General features: G+C 42.8%; 1 long non-coding RNA gene across 1 annotated transcript in view; it reads left to right on the top strand.

The window, feature by feature from the left end:
- Window positions 1-13,623, top strand: part of LOC140906530 (uncharacterized) — a 76,837-nt gene extending 63,214 nt beyond the window's left edge. Inside the window, exon 3 of the long non-coding RNA XR_012157142.1 lies at window positions 13,485-13,623. This is a non-coding gene — a long non-coding RNA (uncharacterized lncRNA). The remainder of the gene's footprint in view (window positions 1-13,484) is intronic.
- Window positions 13,624-15,646: the final 2,023 nt, after the last annotated feature.

Here is a 15,646-nt window from a genome sequence, read left to right as displayed (position 1 = left end):
GGGGCCCAGAAGCAGGGGTTGCCAACCCACCACAAGTGTCCTGTCCGGGCGTCTCCAGGAATGAAAGATGAATCCTTAATTAAAGACAGTGTCATGTGGTGAAACCTCCAGGAATACGTCCAGCCAAAATTGGCAACCCTACAAGAAGTGTAGCTTAGGGGGGAACTCTGGCTAAGCAGTTACTATTCGGCTTCTCTCACACAACTCCAGGAAGGATTTTGTGTGTTTCTTAAATATTGTGCAAAAAGAGTTTAATGCTATACAGCTGAAAAACATTTCCAGATGAAGCACTGACCCACATTTTTTAGTGGTTAGGTACTAAATCTCTGCCTAGGTGGAAAGATGAGCTGTGTTGCAGAGACTGTTTTGCCAGATTCAGAAGCCTTGTTTATGCTACCCAGCTTCATACCTACAAGTCACTGCTGGTGCATCATTACTGCTAGTAGCAAGAGGGGAGATATAGGGTGGAAGGGGGCTCAGGCATCAGCATCCACTGGGAGCTGCACTGGTGAGGAATTTCTTCAAGGAATGTTGCAAGCATAGACAGAGCCAGAGCAGGTGTGAAAGTTGGGAGATGGAAGGACTATTATCAGATTATATAGACCAGTGGTTCTCAACCTGCAGCCCATGGGCTATTTGCGGCCCAATCAGCACAGAGCTGTGGCCCAGGTGACATCTTCAGGGCCATACAGGTAGTATTCGTTGCAGCCCACATAACATACTGTGGGCCGCACTTGGGCCCACAGTGGTAAATAGGTTGAGAACTACTGATATAGACATACACATGCATTCTAGAATGAAGAATTAGACTATGATCTGAGGGACTTGCCACAAATAAATGTGTTTACTATGATTACAAAATACATCTCTTCATTAGAGACAGTAAAGTAGAAGTGGTCCAGGAAACAGAAAAAACAACAAAGGACCTCTGAGCAACACCGTTGGGAAATTTCCAGACCTGAAGAAGAGCTCTGTGTAGGTCGAAGGCTTGTCTTTCTCACCAACAGACTTTGGTCCAATACAAGATATTACCTCACCCACCTTGTCTCACCATTGGGAAAAAACATTTCTGGGAGACTCCATTTTATTGGAAAGGTTGTTGTTCCAACACAATCTGTCCTGCTTGTTGTTATCAATTGTCTGACTCTGATCTTTTTTGGGTGCTCATACTTCCCTACTTATATTAGATACTCACAGAGGGCATAGGTACAAAAATAGTAATAGATATAAAGCACTGTATTATTGTGCAGCAAGGATTGCATGCACCAAACATAAATCTAGTAATACATTCCAGCAAACTGGTTTGTAAAAGATACTTGGCCATAAACAAGCCAGGAAGACAGAACAATTATATGGGCAGAAATTAAGGTAAGGTAAGGCTCTCATGCAGAGCCAGTGTATGTACAGTTTTGTTTGGGTTTTGTTTTTTTCTTTTTCAACACATGAAAAAGCATCACTAGTAGAGAAGCCTATCAGGGTTATGTGCTTGAAACTGTCCATCCATTTCTCCTTGCAAGTGCATAACTTATGTGATCATTCAAGTCTTTGTGCTGGAAAGGATCCCACTGGGCCTCTGATGTAAATGTTACAGGGCTATATGCAGAGTTACATTATGGTATATAGTGCCTGCAGATACAGCAGTCCAAATTCAGAGGTGTAAAGGGAGGGAGTATAAATTACAGATTGGTAAATGTGTCTGAGTTTGTCAGTCAGTGAAAGTTTAAAAGGAGTCTAAATGGGTGTAACATAGAGATTGAGATCAGAAGAAGGTGTAAATTATCCTCATTTTGACTTCCTCTCAACTCACCTCTAATTTGGGGCTGATGTCTTTCTTGGCTCAGTATTCTATTTTGATACATGTCAATAGAGGGGTAGATTGTACCAGCTAGTGTAGTATATTGCTTTGAAAGAACTGTTTGTTGTAGAAGGGTGCTTTCAGTATGATACAGATCATTTCCTAAATAAAGGAATTTTTGCCACATATACTGAAAGGATGAAGAACCCAGAGGGACATGTGATGTTTCTTTGTTCCTGCATCAAGGATTCAAAATCTGGAATAGCAAGTTTCAAATGGTTGACACAGGTTCCGTGCACTTAAAGGTCTACTGTTGACCCTTCAAACACAATAGAAACTATTCTGTTTAGTGACAATACTCCTTTCACTTACACTTCATGTATTTCTCTCGCCTCAGTTTTATTTCAGAGAATATTAGCAAGAAAACAAGATTTGTATTTTTAAATGAACTTCTATTGCTGGTTAATCTGCACTGATGCCATATTCTGTTCATGGCCTCATACTGCATCCATCACTGTGTTATTTGAGCATCTTTCAAATATGCATTAAGCAGCCTGACTAGCATCTTTCACTTATGGTGACTTCTCCATTCCTTTCCCCTCCGCAGGGGGAAAAATTGTGTTTGAACTGTTGTTGTTATGAAGTGCTGTATACTTTTATTAGGCTGAAGAAAAGCACCTTGCACTTGTAACAGAAAACTCTAAGATTTGCAGTGGTTCGTAGGACTTGATTCTGCAAATTGTTGAAGTATCTGGCCCTGATCCAGCAGAGCACTTATCTTGGAGCCAATGGAACAGCTCCCATGCTTAAAGTGAAGCAGGTGCTTAAGTACTTTGCTGGATCAGAGACAGAGGGCTTGGTATCTAGCACCAAATTATTTATATTTCTTCATGTGTTGTGGTAATGCTGTTACCATATTTGACTTACTAGACTTACTCATTTTTAAACAAACTCCCAAAAGTTGTCTTGACATATTGAGCATACATTTCTCAGATAATGGGAATATATAATCTTCATCAAATTAAAGAAAAGGAGTACTTGTGGCACCTTAGAGACTAACCAATTTATTTGAGCATGAGCTTTCGTGAGCTACAGCTCACTTCATCGGATGCATTGAGCTGTAGCTCATGAAAGCTTATGCTCAAATAAATTGGTTAGTCTCTAAGGTGCCACAAGTACTCCTTTTCTTTTTGCAAATAAAGACTAACACGGCTGTTACTCTGAAACCTGTCATCAAATTAAAGTTATTGCTTATTAAATCTGATAGTGTGGGGACATGATTATAATTGGCAACATATTAAACTCAAATGTATTAAACAACAGAGAAATAGTGTGAGCAGAATCTCACTGTGTAAAAATAATTTTTAAAATTACCCATCTAAAGCAGGTTTCAGAGTAACAGCCATGTTAGTCTGTATTCGCAAAAAGAAAAGGAGTACTTGTGGCACCTTAGAGACTAACCAATTTATTTGAGCATAACCTTTCGTGAGCTACAGCTCACTTCATCGGATGCATACCGTGGTGACTAATCATGTCCCAAAAATAATTCTAAAAGAGGAAGAAAAGCCAATTCATTATATCAGAAATTTTAAAAACGAACAAGTAGCATATTTCCCTTCAAAAAGGTCCTGATTCAGTAAGGTACTTAAGCCCATGCCTAACTTTAAGCACATGAGTTGTGACAAACCAATGGGATGATTTATGTGCTTTAAGTTAGGCATGTGCTAAAATATCTTGCTGAATAGGGGCCCTGAAGCCAGAGACAACAGGTACATTATACCAAAAATGAGTCAGAAGCTGAAATGATTGTAGTTATCATCAAGTTAACTTTTTGGGCAGGTCAGAGGTAGTTGATATGTGGGTAAGCCTTTTTTGTTTTGTTAGATTGTAACATTAAGGGGTTTATATGTGGGTCAGTTTATATGTGAATATATATGCTATTTTAAGTCCACATATAATAAGGTGAATGTCCTTCATTGGAACGGCAACTGAATCACTTAAGCTATTATATGTTAAAATATGGATGTATTCAAGAATTTGTGATAGGGAATGAGAAGTGTGTGGGAGGAAAAAATGCCAATACGTAACGAGAGGAGTTGCAAGAGGCGGGATGGCAGCATTACCAGTGAAAGCAAAGTATAGATTACTGTCAACTTCTCACAACTCATGATTGTCCAGTGTCTTCATCTTTCAGACCAAAAAAACAAAAAAATTGATCAAGGTATATTAAAGCTAACACTTCTTTGCCTCCGTGTGTTGATTAGGAAAGAATCTTAAATACTATATATATATAAAACGTTACCCAAAGTTAAGATGAAAGACCAATAAAGCCCAGTTTTAAAGATATACTCTTTTTAAGGATTGGGTTGTAAATCAAGTATGTGTTGACTTGCATCACAATTGTGTTTTAATTGACTGAGTGTCCATAGTGTTATACCAATAAAATAAAAACCAGCAGGATCTTATTAAAGGGGATAAGACAAAATATCACATTTATTGTGAATACAAAAAGAATTATAGTAGGCAGTCAGTTATCGCTTTAACATTTCATTCCGTTTCACATTCATTCACACATTCGTTCATACATAGACGCAGGTTCTGCAGTCCTGAATGTAGCTTGAGTTCGTGGCTTGGGTTCGTAGCTTGTGGCGGCTAACTGGCCAGGAAAGCTGGGCACAAGGAAGAGCTGGGTCTCTGTTGGACCGGACCGACGCCCTTCCATACTGGCAGCAGAATGTTACCCTTCAAAGTCTTCCGTCTCACCCATCATTTTGTAGGCTTTAGTTTGAATCCAGAGTCTATAGGTCTTGCTGTGTCAGGCTGCCTCTGGGTCCAGCGTGATTGATCACCCATCAATTGCAGACATGACTTTCAACCTGGGACCTGGCTTCGATCTTTCTTCAATTGTACTTTTGTTCTTTTCTTTTGAGACTCCTCTTACTTTGTAAGGGCTGTTGTCTACATCTTCAGCCATTGGGTGTTTACACTTTATTTCATCAGGAGAGGCTGGGGCTGGAGGTTGATTCCATCATCCATACATACCTCATGCACACATCTAAACTAAACTAATAAGATTACAGAAGCGTTTTGCAAAAATGAAGGTTGCAGCAAGCTTTTACAAAATGAAGTGAGCATTTTAAAATGGAGTTTGGGACAAGTTAAAATGGAGTTTGAGTGAGCAGAAGTTACAATGTTGAAACAGTGTAAGTTTCAGCAATTTAAGCAGCAATTGTGTTATACCAATAAAATAAAAACCAGCAGGATCTTATTAAAGGGAAAAAGGCAAAATACCACATTTATTGTGAAAACAGAAAGAATCATAGTAAGCAGTTAGTTATAGTTATAACATTCCATTCAATCTCATATTTATTCACATATTCATTCATACAAACACACACACAGAGAGGTTCTGCAAGGTTGTTATCATAGTTACCAGCCTTAGCCCTGGTCTACACTAGGACTTTAGGTCGAATTTAGCAACGTTAAATCGATTTAAACCTGCACCCGTCCACACAGTGAAGCCCTTTATTTCGACTTAAAGGGCTCTTAAAATCGATTTCCTTACTCCACCCCTGACAAGTGGATTAGCGCTTAAATCGACGTTCCCAGCTCGAATTTGGGGTACTGTGGACACAATTCGATGGTATTGGCCTCCGGGAGCTATCCCAGAGTGCTCCATTCTGACCGCTCTGGACAGCACTCTCAACTCAGATGCACTGGCCAGGTAGACAGGAAAAGAACCGCGAACTTTTGAATCTCATTTCCTGTTTGGCCAGTGTGGCAAGCTGCAGGTGACCATGCAGAGCTCATCAGCACAGGTGACCATGATGGAGTCCCAGAATCGCAAAAGAGCTCCAGCATGGACCGAACGGGAGGTACGGGATCTGATCGCTGTTTGGGGAGAGGAATCCGTGCTATCAGAACTCCGTTCCAGTTTTCGAAATGCCAAAACCTTTGTGAAAATCTCCCAGGGCATGAAGGACAGAGGCCATAACAGGGACCCGAAGCAGTGCCGCGTGAAACTGAAGGAGCTGAGGCAAGCCTACCAGAAAACCAGAGAGGCGAACGGCCGCTCTGGGTCAGAGCCCCAAACATGCCGCTTCTATGATGAGCTGCATGCCATTTTAGGGGGTTCAGCCACCACTACCCCAGCCGTGTTGTTTGACTCCTTCAATGGAGATGGAGGCAATACGGAAGCAGGTTTTGGGGACGAAGAAGATGAGGAGGAGGAGGAGGTTGTAGATAGCTCACATCAAGCAAGCGGAGAAACCGGTTTTCCCGACAGCCAGGAACTGTTTCTCACCCTAGACCTGGAGCCAGTACCCCCCGAACCCACCCAAGGCTGCCTCCTGGACCCAGCAGGCGGAGAAGGGACCTCTGGTGAGTGTACCTTTTAAAATGCTATACATGGTTTAAAAGCAAGCATGTGAAAGGATTACTTTGCCCTGGCATTTGCGGTTCTCCTAGATGTAGTCCTAAAGCCTTTGCAAAAGGTTTCTGGGGAGGGCAGCCTTATTTCGTCCTTCATGGTAGGACACTTTATCACTCCAGGCCAGTAACACATACTCGGGAATCACTGTAGAACAAAGCATTGCAGTGTATGTTTGCTGGCATTCAACCAAAATCCGTTCTTTCTCTCTCTGTGTTATCCTCAGGAGAGTGAGATATAATTCATGGCCACCTGGTTGAAATAGGGTGCTTTTCTTCAGGGACACTCAGTATAACCCATTCCTGCTGGGCTGTTTGCCTGTGGCTGAACAGAAATGTTCCCCGCTGTTAGCCACAGGGAGGGGGGAAGGTTGAGGGGGTAGTCACGCGGTGGGAGGAGGCAAAATGCGACCTTGTAACGAAAGCACATGTGCTATGTATGTAATGTTAATAGCAAGGTTTACCCTGAAAGACTGTAGCGACTGTTTTATAAAATGTGTCTTTTTAAATACCGCTGTCCCTTTTTTTTTCTCCACCAGCTGCATGTGTTTCAATGATCACAGGATCTTCTCCTTCCCAGAGGCTAGTGAAGATTAGAAAGAAAAAAAAACGCACTCGCGATGAAATGTTCTCCGAGCTCATGCTGTCCTCCCACACTGACAGAGCACAGACGAATGCGTGGAGGCAAATAATGTCAGAGTGCAGGAAAGCACAAAATGACCGGGAGGAGAGGTGGAGGGCTGAAGAGAGTAAGTGGCAGGCTGAAGAGAGTAAGTGGCGGGCTGAAGACAGGGCTGAAGCTCAAATGTGGTGGCAGCGTGATGAGAGGAGGCAGGATTCAATGCTGAGGCTGCTGCAGGACCAAACCAGAATGCTCCAGTGTATGGTTGAGCTGCAGCAAAGGCAGCTGGAGCACAGACTGCCACTGCTGCCCCTCTGTAACCAACCGCCCTCCTCCCCAAGTTCCATAGCCTCCACACCCAGACGCCCAAGAACACGGTGGGGGGGCCTCCGGCCAACCAGCCACTCCACAACAGAGGATTGCCCAAAAAAAAGAAGGCTGTCATTCAATAAATTTTAAAGTTGTAAACTTTTAAAGTGCTGTGCTTAAAGTGCTGTGTGGCATTTTCCTTCCCTCCTCCACCACCCCTCCTGGGATACCTTGGTAGTCATCTCCCTATTTGTGTGATGAATGAATAACGAATGCATGACTGTGAAGCAGCAATGACTTTATTGCCTCTGCAAGCGGTGATTAAAGGGAGGAGGGGAGGGTGGTTAGCTTACAGGGAAGTAGAGTGAACCAAGGGGCGGGGGGTTTCATCAAGGAGAAACAAACAGAACTTTCACACTGTAGCCTGGCCAGTCATGAAACTGGTTTTCAAAGCTTCTCTGATGCGTACCGCGCCCTCCTGAGCTCTTCTAACCGCCCTGGTGTCTGGCTGCGCGTAACCAGCAGCTAGGCGATTTGCCTCAGCCTCCCACCCCACCATAAACGTCTCCCCCTTACTCTCACAGATATTGTGGAGCACACAGCAAGCAGTAATAACAGTGGGAATATTGGTTTCGCTGAGGTCTAAGCGAGTCAGTAAACTGCGCCAGCGCGCCTTTAAACGTCCAAATGCACATTCTACCACCATTCTGCACTTGCTCAGCCTGTAGTTGAACAGCTCCTGACCACTGTCCAGGCTGCCTGTGTACGGCTTCATGAGCCATGGCATTAAGGGGTAGGCTGGGTCCCCAAGGATACATATAGGCATTTCAACATCCCCAACAGTTATTTTCTGGTCTGGGAAGAAAGTCCCTTCCTGCAGCTTTTGAAACAGACCAGAGTTCCTGAAGATGCGAGCGTCATGCACCTTTCCCGGCCATCCCACGTTGATGTTGGTGAAACGTCCCTTGTGATCCACCAGAGCTTGCAGCACTATCGAAAAGTACCCCTTGCGGTTTATGTACTCGCCGGCTTGGTGCTCTGGTGCCAAGATAGGGATATGGGTTCCGTCTATAGCCCCACCACAGTTAGGGAATCCCATTGCAGCAAAGCCATCCACTATGACCTGCACATTTCCCAGGGTCACTACCCTTGATATCAGCAGATCTTTGATTGCGTGAGCTACTTGCGTCACAGCAGCCCCCACCGTAGATTTGCCCACTCCAAATTGATTCCCAACTGACCGGTAGCTGTCTGGCGTTGCAAGCTTCCACAGGGCTATCGCCACTCGCTTCTCAACTGTGAGGGCTGCTCTCATCCTGGTATTCATGCGCTTCAGGGCAGGGGAAAGCAAGTCACAAAGTTCCATGAAAGTGCCCTTACGCATGCGAAAGTTTCGCAGCCACTGGGAATCGTCCCAGACCTGCAACACTATGCGGTCCCACCAGTCTGTGCTTGTTTCCCGAGCCCAGAATCGGCATTCCACAGCATGAACCTGCCCCATTAGCACCATGATGCATGCATTGGCAGGGCCCATGCTTTCAGAGAAATCTGTGTCCATGTCCTGATCACTCACGGGACCGCGCTGACGTCGCCTCCTCGCCCAGTATCGCGTTGCCATGTTCTGGTGCTGCATATACTGCTGGATAATGCGTGTGGTGGTTGATGTGCTCCTAATTGCCAAAATGAGCTCAGCGGCCTCCATGCTTGCCTTGGTATGGCGTCCGCACAGAAAAAAGGCGTGGAACGATTGTCTGCCGTTGCTCTGACAGAGGGAGGGGCGACTGATGACACGGCTTACAGGGTTGGCTTCAGGGAGCTAAAATCAACAAAGGGTGTGCCTGTACATCAAGGAGTATTTCAGGCAGGACTGCACGGAGGGTTCCAATAAAAAATGGTGCACCAAAGTTATCGTTGTTATTGGAACAAGGAGGTTAGCCTGGCCTCTGATTGATACATGGCTAGATTAACCTCGCTGCGCCTTCTCTGTGACTGACTGCAGTGTGATCTAGACAGCGGAGGAGGAAAATGAGTACAAAACAAATCTGGTCTATTTCTTGTTCTGACCAACTCCATCTATCCTTTACATCTTTGGCTGGCAGCAGACAAAAAAGGCGCGAAATGATTGTCTGCCCTTGCTTTCACGGGGGGAGGGAGGGTGGGAACGGGTTCCTGACGATATGTACCCAGAACCACCCGCGACAATGTTTTAGCCCCATCAGGCATTGGGATATCAACCCAGAATTCCAATGGGCAGCGGAGACTGCGGGAACTGTGGGATAGCTACCCACAGTGCAACGCTCCGGAAGTCGACGCTTGCCTCGGTACTGTGGAAGCGCTCCGCCGAGTTAATGCACTTAATGCACTTAGAGCATTTTCTGTGGGGACACACACACTCGAATATATAAAACCGATTTCAAAAAAACCGACTTCTATAAATTCGACCTAATTTCGTAGTGTAGACATACCCTTAGAGTTGCTCATGCCAAGCCACTGGCCAGGTGGCCTGGACATAAGGAGGGAGCAGGGCCTTGTCAGATGCTCATCTGATGCTCCTGGAAGTTGGTTTGCAGAATCAGACCCCAAAGTTCTCACTTTTTAGAGTCTATTTTTATAGGAATTTCTTCCTATGCCAGTCTATGGGAATTGCTTCATCATGCTGTTGCTGAATCAATCAGCAGATGTCACATTCCTGACGGCTCCAAGATGTTATCTTGTTCTTTGGTTCTCCCATTCTTGAGGCTGTTGGGTGGATTCCAGTCTGCCCTCCGGGGGGGTCCTCTGGTTATTTCCACTTGATGCCTTCTTCAGCCGATGGACACTGGATTCTTAGGCTGGCACCTCCCTGATCATTCAGTTATTATCCACACCAAGCATCCATCCACATACATCCTCTATCTCTATTTTAATCACAATTGTTAATACAACAAAAGGGTGGGGAGTCTCTGGGTGCTGTTTCTGTTGTTAGAGGATTGCTTTGAGTCTCTCTCTGTGTGAATTGCTTTGAGAATAGACTCTGTCTTAGAATGTACTAACACAATTAGCAGCTTGCAAGTTTCACACATAGAGGGAGAGAAACAGTACCAAAAACCAAGAGACCTCTTAATTAGTAATACCCTGGAATTTAAACTCTGGGGAATCAAACTCATTTGTGATTTTAATACAGAACTTCTTTAATATGATCCAACAACTGGACAAGCCCTGGCAGCCCCAGGATGAAAGTAGATATAACTGATGCTTAAGTTTACTTTTGTACTACAGTCCTGAACTGCACTCAGCACAAGTTGGATGCATCCTTGCATGTTAGCCATGGTATTGTTTGAATTACCAATATGCCCAATTCAGAATATGAATATTATAACAGAAGTTGGACGTATGTTGGATACAGTTTTGTTGGATAATGGGCCAGCTTATGATATCAGTTATATCGGAGTAAGATCAGAAAGTACCTCGGTGTGTCTATCTTTAATACATTTTCTTGTTATTAAATTCTTTACCTAGAAAAGTGTAAGCAGCCTTTTTATCTCTACTATTCAGTATCTGAGGTACCATAGTGCGGTAAATGTTGGCAAATGATTAACATGATAGTTGAATGTGACACTGTAGAAAGAAAAGGAGGACTTGTGGCACCTTAGAGACTAACATTTATCTGAGCATAAGCTTTTGTGAGCTACAGCTCACTTCATCGGATGCATTCAGTGGAAAATACAGTGGGGAGATTTATATACACAGAGAACATGAAACAATGGGTGTTACCATACATCCATTGAAAGCTCATGCTCAAATAAATTGGTTAGTCTCTAAGGTGCCAGAAGTCCTCCTTTTCTTTTTACACCTTGTTTACGATACTAAATATAACCATATCCAGTAACCTGGTGCCACCTTGATTCCAATGTGTAGTATTGTTTTAATCTTTATTCCTTTTTCTAACCGGGCTATAGCCTTGGCCAGACCTATAAACCCAATCCGGAGAGAAGCAAAGACACTCCTATGATACTCTGATTAGAGGGCAGTCAAACTCTAGAAGGTGTTGAGCATCTAGCAATTTCAGGCAGTTAGATATAGCTACAACACACAATTATGGATCATATGGGAGAGCAGGGGCAGAAAGCACAGCACTGTTTTCCAGTATAGACAGTGTTGGAAAACAAAGGGGGAAAAGGCTGTTTTATCTTTTCTGTACAGCATCCAAGATGTCAGAAGAGCTTGTGGCCTTGGAAAGACCATGCTAGTACTGCTGCAACAGAGCTGTGGAGGAGAGGGCCACCAGAGCTAGTGTGGAGGCACAGGGCTTCCCTCTGGATGAACCTGGCCTCCACAACTTTATTGCCACCTCCATCCAGGTTTCGGGACCACTGTTACATGAGAGGACAGGAAGGTTTCCTTTTCACATAGGAAGAGAACCTGCCCCAAAGTATTAAGGTTTTTCATTTAATGTTGAAGAGTTTGCTAGAAGCTGATCAGTGGCTCCATAGTGAGCAGCCTTGCAACTAAAACTCCAGATGTATGACAGTTTGGACCTTTTAGAAGAAACATTCACAAACAGCTCACCTTACTTGGATCAACAAAACTAGGGTGGTTTTTGATAAAAGCCTTGGGAGCAGGTTTAAATCTCCTTACTTTGAGACTGACTTACATTGGGAAATGAATATACAGTTCACTTAACAAAAAAAACGTTTATTTTAAAACTGAAGTTATTTACTAGATCTGATATATTTAAATAATATATTAATCTTACAAGAACCTAAGGGTACATTAGGAAAAGGATTCAGGTCCAGAGCTTCCAAAGTCTTAATAGCATGCTTAACTTTACCTGTCTGAGTAATCACTCACACACTGATGTGCTGGCAGAAGCACACTTTGCTAAATTCTGTATCAGTTGTAGTTTATACAGCCAAAAGATTCTAAGGGATACAGTAGATAACTGAATATTGCCTTGCCAAGCAAATTGAAACAAATTGTTCCAGATATTGACATACTCAGGCAAACAGGCCCATAAACATCCTGGTATTTTCATTGCTACACTTGTCTGTTTCCTTCTGTTCAAATCTTTCTACTTGGTCTGATCTGAGGGGTTTGGTGGCTTTTTTTTTAAACGCTATCTGTGCTTCTCAACTTAATCTATCACCTTCAAGCTTCTCCAGATTCCACAGAGCTGTAGTAAATCTCTCAAATGTCTTCCTCTCCAAATTTATTAATATTTGCATCTTCAAATTGCTATACAAGCATTATGTATTTGGATTTATTGCACCAAATAAGTTATTTCAAGGCACTTGTATTTAATTTAATTTAAAAAAATAAATTACATTTGAGACTCTTCCTGAGCCATAAAAACAAAACAGCCACTTCACAAACCCAGTTAGCCTCCACAGAGTATAAACACACCTGACACATGTCAAATATCCTGGGAAGATCTTCTCAGCCATAAAATACACTCCTTTCCCAATATCACCTCATAATAATGCCAATTGAAATCACTTCCTGGGAGAACAGAACTCTTGCCTTGTGCATCAAACCCTGATTCTGGAGAACTGAAAGGTAAAGTGAGTTTCAGAGCCAAGGTTTTCTCAAACAGCCAGGACTCTCATCAATGGGAGTTAGGTGCCTTTGAGGATCTGGGCCATACATTTGGAGCCAAATGGTCAAAACAAGCACCTTAAACTTTACCCACAAGTCAACTGGCAGCTAGATTAAGGAAGCCTCACGCCACCCTGGTGGGGAGGGGGGGGAATTGCATATTATCCCTATTTTACAGATAAACAGACTGAGTCAAAAAGGTTAAGTAATTTGTCCAAGGCCAGAGATGGAATCAGTATCAAAGCTGATATTAAAAATCAGAATTTTTCAATCCCACTTCTCAGACTGCACCTCTTTCTTGAGATCCACATTTCTCTTAAATAAATTAAAACAGGATCAAATATTTTTCTCTAATAGTTAGTTTGTTCATCAGATAAATTTCCCCAAATATTCTTTAAAATCACGGTTTCATCAAAAACTGTTAATATTCTTCATAAAATAGTATGTGTTATTTACTGTAACCCACTAGCTTTGCATCTTTACAAAGACATCAGCATTATGCTTCTGGTATGTTTTAGCATGATCATTAATTTCTATTCTTTAATATCTAAATTGGGGCAATGGGGGTTGTCTGTTTTTCTTCCTCCTGTCTGTCCTTTCTCCTGCCTGGCACTCTGTCTCTAGACTTAGAGTGGAATGCGTACAGCTCACTTCTGTTTAATGCTTTGAGCACTTACATCAGTTCCTCCAGTTACAGTCTTTGAACTAACTGATCTCTTTGACATAACTTCTCTCTCTCTCTCTCTCTCTCAACAGCTGTTGCTGCTCTGTCACTTTACCATCAGCTGGGAAAACAGGCAAAAATCTTTCTCAAGGACCAGTGCAGCTGTGGTTCTATTCCTGAAACGGTGGATTTGTTAAATATCTCACTGGAGACTCAGTGTTTGAATTCAATGAGGCATCAGATCTCACTTAGTCCTCTTATCCTGACCGAGCTCCAGAATTAAAAGTCAATTTTAGCAAAAATCTGTTTAAGAATAATTTATGCCCTGGTGCTGATGACTCAACTGGTGATTTAATTAATTGTCACATGACAGAAAGCTATGTGTTAGGAGCTAACATGCCATGCTCTCTCAATCTCGCAAAGGAGGTTTAGCATAAACATTATTAGTGGCAAATCCTAGGGCAAGGGATGTTTTCTGAAAGCAGCTAAGCTGGAAGAAAGGAAAAAGGAATACAGATTGAAGTGGTGGGGGAAATGGCATCTGCCTGCAGAATGAAGGGGTGAAGGAAAACTGCAGCATGCAATTTCATGTGGCCTCCCTTATTTGAGTCATCATTTTCAGAAAGCAGCAAGCTATTTGTTCCTGGGCTGAAGGATAGGCCTATGCCAAGGTTCTTATGAGCCTCATGCAAGACTAATAAAAACCAAATGTATGTATTCAAAAATCTACCACTGATTTACTGAGCTTTTAAAACAAAACACCCCACAGAACCAGATTCTTATCTCAGTGTCAATGATGCAGCTGCCTTGATTTCAGTGGAATTCCTCCTGATTTACACAGGTGTCAATGAGCTCAGAATGAAACCGATGATGCTCAGAAAGTTATTCTTAGCATTTCTATCTGTTCCCATAACTTCCTACAAAAAATATTACTTTAAAATGTGATGAATCATAGTGCTCCACAACAGGCAGATGGGGCCATGCCGGCTGTGCCTAGAGCTTTGGTTTGTCTTAATTCAGCTTTTGTATCTTTGTGCCATGTATAAGGTCCAAGTTATTGCCTTCATGGAAAAAATTTAATGAATTTGGGGTATTTTGTGTGTTAGCCCCTTTTGAGTGTGACAGATGAAGTTTTTATACTAGCCAGAATTTCTATATTGCTTCCATCAACTCATTGGCCTGGCTTCCTATGTAATGTGTCAGTGGCTTCCAGACAATGCAACAGTATTGGTACTGCAGACCTTTGACTGGCATTTTAAGCTCCACCCCTTACATTAGTAATGAGCTTTCTGTGCTGGGTCCTGGGGAAATTCAGCTGCTTGCCTTTTGTTCTGCTGGGCCCATAATGTTTGCTGACAACTAGTAACTTAAAAGAGCTCCTCATCATTAGAATTGTTCTTCAGTTTTGCAGGAGCAATTTTGAGCCTGCAAAGTAGCAAGTGTTTCTGAAATTGGGTCCAAAAGTGTCTGTTGCATAATTTAACCAAATTATTTTCCTTACTAGAACATAAAGTGATTTATCAAAGGTCTAAATGATTTCTGATAAGGGCCTGTGTGTTCCAGATTTGAATTTGAGTTCTTTTTAAGGTAATTGTTAGACCCACATAGACACAAGGACAGTGTAAACATAAGTGACAATTGTCACTCAGTAATTCAGATTGAAGATAACTTTCCATTATAAGACTGATTTTCAGTGTAATCAGAATTTCAAAAAAAGTTATACATTTCAGTACATTTTGTTTATATGCATAAGTATTTGTAGGTTGACCTCTGACTTTTGGTTATTGATAAGGCTGTGAGTCTGTCACGGAGGTCACAAAAGTCACAGATTCTGGGACTTCCGCAGCAGCCGCTGCTGGGGCAGTCTTTGGCCACCCTCCCCCACCCCAGCAGCAGCAGGGGGTCCTGGGCCGTTGCCGCCCAGGCCCCCCACCCCAGCAACAGTGTGGGTTCTAGGCCACATGCTGCTGCCCCTGAGCTACATGCTTGCCCCCCCAGCACCCGCGGTGCCCCTGGGTCGCACTCCCCAGCACCCAAGATTTAGTCAGGGGTATATAGTACAAGTCATGGACAAGTCACAGACCATGAATTTTTGTTTACTGCCCATGACTTTTACTAAAAATACCCATGACTAAAACGTAGCCTTAGTTATTGATGATATGTAAGTAGCATAGTATACTGTGAATGTATGTTTGCATTCAACTTGTACCATGTGATATGTTCCTATCTATGGTAAGTAAACAGTTTAATTTGG

The sequence above is a fragment of the Lepidochelys kempii genome, chromosome 2 (assembly GCF_965140265.1).
Source record: "Lepidochelys kempii isolate rLepKem1 chromosome 2, rLepKem1.hap2, whole genome shotgun sequence".
NCBI lineage: Eukaryota > Metazoa > Chordata > Testudines > Cheloniidae > Lepidochelys > Lepidochelys kempii.
Note: the sequence above shows the minus strand (reverse complement) of the source record. Positions and strands in the feature narration are given on the sequence as shown.